This window comes from Nipponia nippon, unplaced genomic scaffold (assembly GCF_047370975.1).
Source record: "Nipponia nippon isolate SJK-2023a ecotype South Korea unplaced genomic scaffold, ASM4737097v1 scaffold_4, whole genome shotgun sequence".
In the NCBI taxonomy this organism is placed as follows: Eukaryota; Metazoa; Chordata; class Aves; order Pelecaniformes; family Threskiornithidae; genus Nipponia; species Nipponia nippon.
Window position 1 is genome coordinate 28,231,963 of NW_028262358.1, and position 7,741 is coordinate 28,239,703.

The 7,741-nt window shown below is 39.6% G+C and overlaps 1 long non-coding RNA gene across 2 annotated transcripts; it reads right to left on the reverse strand.

Moving 5' to 3' along the window:
- Positions 1-2,280: 2,280 nt before the first annotated feature.
- Positions 2,281-7,194, reverse strand: LOC148053233 (uncharacterized). Of its 2 annotated transcripts, none has more exons than XR_015708478.1 (4): positions 7,050-7,194; positions 4,670-4,799; positions 3,260-3,289; positions 2,281-2,639 (listed from the first exon to the last, which is right to left on the reverse strand). It is a non-coding gene; the product is annotated as an uncharacterized LOC148053233 (long non-coding RNA). The 2 variants fall into 2 exon arrangements; XR_015708480.1 differs by lacking the exon at positions 7,050-7,194 and adding an exon at positions 5,147-5,267.
- Between the last annotated feature and the right edge of the window lie 547 nt (positions 7,195-7,741).

Below are 7,741 nucleotides of genomic sequence, written 5' to 3' on the forward strand. Positions count from 1 at the left end.
CTCCTCACCATCTCTCAGTGTACACCTTATGCATCAATATGGCCTATTTAACAGTTTTAGAAGTTCAGCACTTGAATTCTGTACCCCCCAAAAATAAGTGTATATTAGTACACTTAGATCAACATTTAGCCTTTCTGTACACACAGTGAGAATACATGATAATAGCTTAGAGAATGAGGAAAAGTATTTGCCAGTCACTGAAAGAGGGGTCGATAAACTGACCGATGCTTTAAATTCACAAATGCATTCCTTGGGACTGCCTTGCACATGCTATCTCAATACTTCCCTCCTCCTCTCTCTATTTTATAAAAAGAAGCTGCAATAAATTAGAATTTTATGAGACTCCAAATAAAAACCTTCACTAAAATTGAAAATAAGACATGGATGTAGAAGCATATGGAAGGTTTATGAGAGCAGAGGAAAAAAAATGATCCCATGGCAATAAAAAACCTGTCCCATTCTTTCTTGATCTTTACAAACCAAAGCTTACACAAGACAGACGAAGTTGTTTGCTGTACAATACAGTACTGGTACATCTTTCAGAAAAGAGACATTATAGCTTTCCTATTCATTCCTCTGATGCAAGGCAACATACTAAGAACTACTCTTAAGATCCATTTTCTGACTTTATAAAATATTTCAAAGTTATATATGGAAATGAGATACCTTTCTGCTTTGATCCTTAGTGCAAGTGTAACAAAGCAGAAGTGGCTTGCTGGTCTTTCATACAGTTTTCTTTGGAACTAAACACTGGACCCTCTGAATTCTGTAACTAGCATTTTAAGTGTTTTATGGCATAAAGGCAGTTTTGTTTAATTTATATTTTCATCTTTGTTCCAAACCTCAAAGTGATTAATTCTGGTCACTGTATACACAGTTCTACTTCAATTTTTTTTCCCCACCATTTCTCCCATCCTCACCACTCCCCCCTTCCAGAATGGTGTGGATAGGGGTTTTGTTTAGCTAAATGATGGAGTGGCTATTAAGGATTGTTTTGCTTTGTTTTTAAATACAATACTCCACATTCCAGACATTTCTACCAGACACAGTGGTTTGGAACTGCAAGAACACTGCAAGCGATGAAATTTGGGTCTGGCTCTAAATAATTGCAAAATACTTGAAGAACTTTTAGATTTTTCCTCTCTAGGACGACCTAAACGTGGGGGCTACACTATGGGAATATTTATTTAACATCTTAGGTTAGAAGTGATAATCCTGTAGTACGTTTTTTTCTATGAGAATAAATGCTGGTTCTGTGCTCAGTGCCCAAATAAGGCCTATGAACTGCTAATTTCCATTTATAGAGGACACAAATGAAACCAACTAGTGTCAGACAATATTATATTGGCTTAGAAGTGTACTGATTTTACATTCCTGCTAAACTGATCAGTTGCAAAATGGTTAATAGCAGTAGCCATTAAATTATCCTTGCTTCTGATACCCAGTTAAAAATGAATTCAAAGCGTGTGCAATGGGTGGCAAGGATTGCTCATCATGCCCCATCCCTCAGCTGCCAAAGGCAAACAAATTCTGAAAAAAAAAGGTGAGAAAACAAAGGTGAAGACATCCCATATCAGAGTGGGGGAAGTGTGTTTACAGAACAGAAATGCTCGTGGTCTGGGGAGGTGGTGTTCCTACAGAGAAGTTGCTACAAAAGCTCTGTGCTCATAAGATTCATTCCAGCTTGGAAACAAGAATGTACATAAACAGCACAGAGAGAAACATGTAAAGGGACCTGGGGTTTTGCATCTTCCTTTAGATATAATCTCACCGAAACTCAGGAGACCTCTCCTGAGAGGGCTATGACTTAATCAAACACCATGGAAATGTCATTATTCCAAAGGAAAAACAAACAAACAATATTGTGACACACAATTCATTAAGAGCCCTTGTTTGCATGGTGTCTTACAGAAGTTGAGAAGAATGAATATTTTTGGGTCTTCTATCATTAGACAGAACAGCAAAGAGAAAAGAGCTATTCAGACCTTGAACAGGATTGTGCCTGACTTCTATTTTTATTAGAGTTTTGAATTCCTTCTCTTTCCCTACTTTGGCCCAAATCCCTGGTTCCATGTGTGCAGTCCCACTGTCTTATTGAAGACATTCTCCTCAGGTATCTGTAGAGATGGTGGAACATCACAGTTTTCAGGTATCAAACAAGGTACTCATAATTATTCAAAGATGGGCCATCTGAAAAACTCAGCTATTGAACAAACATGAACTGTTTACATGTCTCTTTATGCCATAAAGCATGAACTTAAACAGGTTAGCAGGTTAATATTCTACAAGAATTAACTTCAGTTTGATGTTAGAGATTTGAAAGTACTAATAAAAAGTTTATTTTCATTTCATTTATTACAATATCTGTAACAAGTTGTGACTTTTTTCAGAGTCTATTCATAATAGATATTGTTTCACCCTAACTATTTTGCCACACAAAATACTCATACCTAAATACTGTCACAATGAAGAGCACTATAGGGAATATCAGGCAGTCCTGTGGGTCTCTTAAGGTCTTCTGGTTCACAATCCCAAGCAAAGATAGGAATCCTTCTGAAACTTGGTGCCTAGCCAGACTTCACACCTTGCTACAACGGTGTTAGGTGGCAATGGGTCCCTTTCTGAGGCATCCAGTTCTCCTGGGAGAGACCATAAGAGACCAGCACCCCATTCAGCTCTAAGGAGTCTCCCAAAAAGAGGATGGCTAGAAGTTCACCATTATGGACCTATCCCACAATTTCCCAGGCAAATCTTGCCTCTCTTCCTTCCCCCCACCATCCCCTCCACACAGTTTATGTTGCCTGCTGCCTCACACATCTATATATTCCCCCCCTCTGTATGAGAGATGCAAGACAAGTCTAAACACAGCTGTCAAGTTCTAAAATCAGCATCAAAGCTCAGTAAAAGCAAGAGGGAAAAACAATATGCTTTGTTAAACAATACTGCTTCAGATCTCAAAGGGTTATACAATGAAAGTAATACCCCCTTTGAGTTCTGTATATGGCAAGCATTACCTAACATCCTCAGTCAAACCCCACTGTTTATGAGGTGATGAGAAAAGAATACAGCTCCCTCTTGTCAGTAGGACATCTCCACTGCCCTGCATGAAATTTTTTTGCTTGTATTTCAGATGTATTGAATCTTCTAGACATTAGAAAAGCAAAATATGCACTGCACACTCAGGAGCCATCACCTCCCTTGGTCAGTTCATAGGTTTGCCAAGGTCACAGAAAACACTCTTTTACATCATAAGACTTACCTTTAGGCTGTTTTACTCCTCCACAGGAACCTGAAAGGGTTTAAACAGATTTATCAAACCAGAAATGGAAATATTTATGTTTTGAAACATTGGTATTTCTAAACATTTCTTATTTCTTTCCTTCCCCACTGATACTGATTCCCAGTCTTTGAGCCATGTGAAGTGGGTTAGAAGTTACTTCCCAGGAAAAAAGTCTGCCTGCTAAATCACCCCCACCCCCCATACATATAGTTAAAGGCTTTCTGCTGCACTACTGGTGTTATTACTGCCACTATGTATGTGTATACATAATGTCTATTTATATGTTTGTGTGTTACATATGCATTGTTTCTTATACAACTCAGAATTTTTTTTTTTTTAGTTTTATAGACATCAATTTTATGGTTAGTATGAATCCTTATGATGCTCTAATGTGATCGTCTGTTTAATGTAAGCTACAGAATTCACCAGTTTGTTGACACCCTGATCCCATTATATTTCTTTAAACTGCAATAAAGATGCAGACAGGCAGCTGAAAAGCTTTTACTGGAAAGTCCATTTCTTCTCTCAGTTGAGCAGCCAGGGAAGGAAGTTTAGAGCTGATGCCAAAGACCCGCAGCGCCTGCTGTTCAGGAGCTAGGGCGAGCCTGGTCCTCTCCAGACCATCCCCAAGGCTCTTCTGGGAAGGACTCTAAGCCACTGTGTTGGGCACAATAAGATTTTTTTTTAAAAAAAACTACCAGGCAAGTTGCCCAACTTTTGGCCCTAAAGGGTCTCTGAGTGGGCAAATCAACCTCAACATTTGTTCATGTGCAGCAGGATGGATGCAGTCTGAGACGTGTTTGGTAATACTGCTCCTCTTCAGCAGGGTGAGGGTCTGCTCTTCTGTCACAGCCATGCATGAAACACTTTTTGCCGCCACTCCATTTCAGTTGACACTTTACTCTTCACTTGAGAACAGGGTGTGGAATACTGCATACTGCAAGTATGCGCAAGGAATGGGGAATATTCTAAATGCTGAGCTACTGTTATCATATATTCTGTGGAAATAGGAATGGTTTTGTAAGGATCACAGCATACAGTCCTCATTTCAGATTGTAAAAAAAAGGAGAAGAGTTTTCTCCTGCAGAGAGGCAACAAGCACAAGAGCCTAAGCTGTGCTCTCCCTGCAGGTTTACTCACCAGGAGACAAAGACAATAATCCAGCAGCCATAGTATGTTATTTAGCGATAAAGACATAGAGACCACCACCTGCCATTCTCCCTCTGTACAGTCCTTGCTATTTTTCCTCAAATGTACAGGAATGTACTGAACATTCTTCAGCACAAAAGGCATCAGCTTACCACATAGAATCACCTGGGCCACCCCTGCACTGCATAGTCTGTTAAAGATGCAGGGGGCTGGACATGGTGATAAGGAATGACGACACACCTGAGTTATTCAGCAAAAAAGGCAGCTTGATGCTCCTCCACTGTTAACAGGTGATTCTTCAGAAACAACAGGGGAGGTGTGAGAGACATTTTAGGGTCCAGGCAGGAAGAATATTAGTATTTTAGCTGGCCTTCGATAAAACAAAAGTAGAGGAATATGAGGAAAGAGATCACTTTTCTCTTAGTACAAAATAAATACTGTCTGGTGCCACATTTCAAAGTCTACCCTAGCTGAGCATCCCAGGCCATCAGCCAAATAAATATGTGATTTGAGCATTCTAGAAATACATACACTTTCCTCAAAACAATTCTTTCTTTTCCATTGTGAAATCCACTCCCTCTACCAGAGAGGGGCTGTGCAGCTACGAGCTCCCTGGGACTGTTTCCCCACCCGTGACATCATACCACAAGCAGCTTATCTTTGCAAAATGCCTGAAGGTCCACAGAGGAAAAAAGAAAAAACACACACCACCCTTACCTCCTTCTCCTAGTGCTTGGCCAGGCTTGTAGTTCTCAGCCTGACTTTTGCTGTTATACCCAGTCTGAGCCCAAGCAAATTCCAATCCACTCCTCTTCCTGAGGCTCCCATTTATTTAAACAGGTGGGACCAGAACTGCTGTACTTCCCAAAGTGCTGTTGCAGCTGAATCAGCTTATAAAGCAATTCTGTTACAGGTATCAATTAAGAACATGCAATGGGGAATTTCAGGCTGCAGAAGGGCAAGTGCGACACAGCAGTCATTTTTAGAGCTTAGGTGCTGGCAAAATCAAAAGCAATGCTCAGCTACTCTGTAACTTTCTTAACTCAAAAGACCATTAGCTGGAATTGTTGCATAAACTTAATAACAATTTTTTTTTATTTAAGGCTGTCCCACTGTTCTATTATCTGTCATTAATTTTCCATATGTTCCCCTCACCACCACTCTTAGGCTGGGTTCGGTTTACAGAGTTGGATCAGATTTCTTTACAAGCCAGGACATTTGCTGGCTTGCTTACTAGCTTGAGGCCAGTTATGTTTGAGTGAGGCCCAAGCAAAACAAGTGAGATCTGGTGACTTTCCAGTGAGTAGGCACCAAATCTACATGATCTGAGGTTGTTGTTTTTTAAAAGTTTAAAATTTTTAAAGTAGAAGTTCTTTCATTATTTCAATTATTTTTTTAACAATAGCTGCTGGCTGATACTTGCTCAAATATTGCAGCATCCCTCTGCTTACTATAGAGCAAAACTTTTTGTTCTGTTTTCTTTACACTTACAATTAGGCAAAAGTTTCTTGGTTATCTATATTTTTAATCACAGATGGGCAAATGCACCAGTATATTTGGAAAAAAGAAACCGATGAGGAGATTAATGAACCATTTTGTTTCCAGTATTTGTACTAGATAATGAAGTCTAGTGTTTGCAACTCTTTTTCTCAAAATCATTCAGAGTTCTTGTGAAATCCTCCTCTAATTCAAATCTGACTTCTAGAAACATTTCTTACACTGTTACAATCAGTGAGTCAATAAAAAAATAATTAAAAGTGAAGTGTCCTTCCATCCAAGCCTTAAAAATAAAATACTGAATACCTGAATAATTACTGATCCTCTAACTATATCCTGGATTATTTCATTCCTTTTTTCGCCCTGTTTTTAGCTTTATTATTCTCAGCACATCTGAAAAGTATTTTAAATGCTTTGGGACAAGGACCATTGTAAATTGCCAAGAATATTTGAGGGCCTTATGGAAATGCTAAAGTAGAATTTCAAAAGTAATTTGACACTGAAGGACCTCCAGACCTTTGAAAATCCCCCATTTTATACTTCTCACCGCATATGCACAGAAACTTAAGGTAGCAGAACCAGAGTACAGTCCAAACGTGAGACAAAATGAAAATACCAGTATTAGATATTGCGTTTCAGGTTTAGTCAAACACAGAGTAGCATGCTAGTAAGCAGTAGTTTGAAAATACCTTGAATGCAAAGGGATTCTCACAAAACTATACATCTTGTCTGTCCTTAGCTGGTGCAAAGACATTCCCCTGGTTTTGCTTCATAAATTTAAGCACTGTGTTATAGATGGTGTAACAGATGGCTTGTGAAAGTTAGATGAATGCTACATATAAACATCATATTGTCCATATTGTTATTACTAGTAACACTTATCAAGGTAACCAAGCACAAGAGCCTGTATAGCTAAGCATTTACATAAATACAGATAAATATTTTGTTCTGGACACAAGCCGTGTTTAGGCACCACTGAAAACTGCAGCTCCTGACTCCTAGGAGTGTGCTTGCATGCTGGTATCCAGAGTTTTGGGAAGTGGAGAATACAGACACCCCAAACAGTGCTGAGCAGGAGCTGCCCAAATTAGCCATTAGGAAACACAGAGGATATTGGAATTACCTTAAGCCTCTCTGGAATTTAGTCACATATCTCAAGGCAGGGATCTCCACCCTCCTCCACCAAAACAGTAAGAGAAGTGGGTGCTGTGGCTTCCAGGCCTGTTCTATGCAATCGCCCTACAACCAGGGCACTCCCTCAGGCTGCAGGAGATTTGGTCTCAGTTCCCTCTAGGCATGAAGGGATCTGAACGTGTATTATCCACACCTGTGCTAAAAACTATCAGGCTATAGGTTATCCTGCTCTGGGAAGTTCTTCCTTTTCCTTCTAAAGCCATTTCTTTTGGCATGCTTGGGAAGTGAACCTAAGGAAATGAACCTAACCTAAACTGAACATCAACTCTCTTTTATTTTTGTCTTTCACATTTAATCTTCTTAAAGGGACAATTTATTTGCTGTCTGAGGCTATTTACAGAGTAACAGTAAGTACTTCCTTAAATACTGCACTACTGCCATGTCCCAAATTGCATGTGCTTCCCCACAGAGCAAATTAGGGTTTGATGAAGGAAGAGTTAAATAAATAGTTCAACACAGAAAACAGAGAGGAACTACCGTAGTCAAGTCACTCGGGGCCTGGAAGTGTTCTGCAGAACCCAGCAGCTCATCCCACCAAACCACCGGGATGTCCTTTTTCTTATGTTTGCTTTATGATTTATAACACATGGAGGAAGGGAAGGAGATAGGAAAAGGGGGACA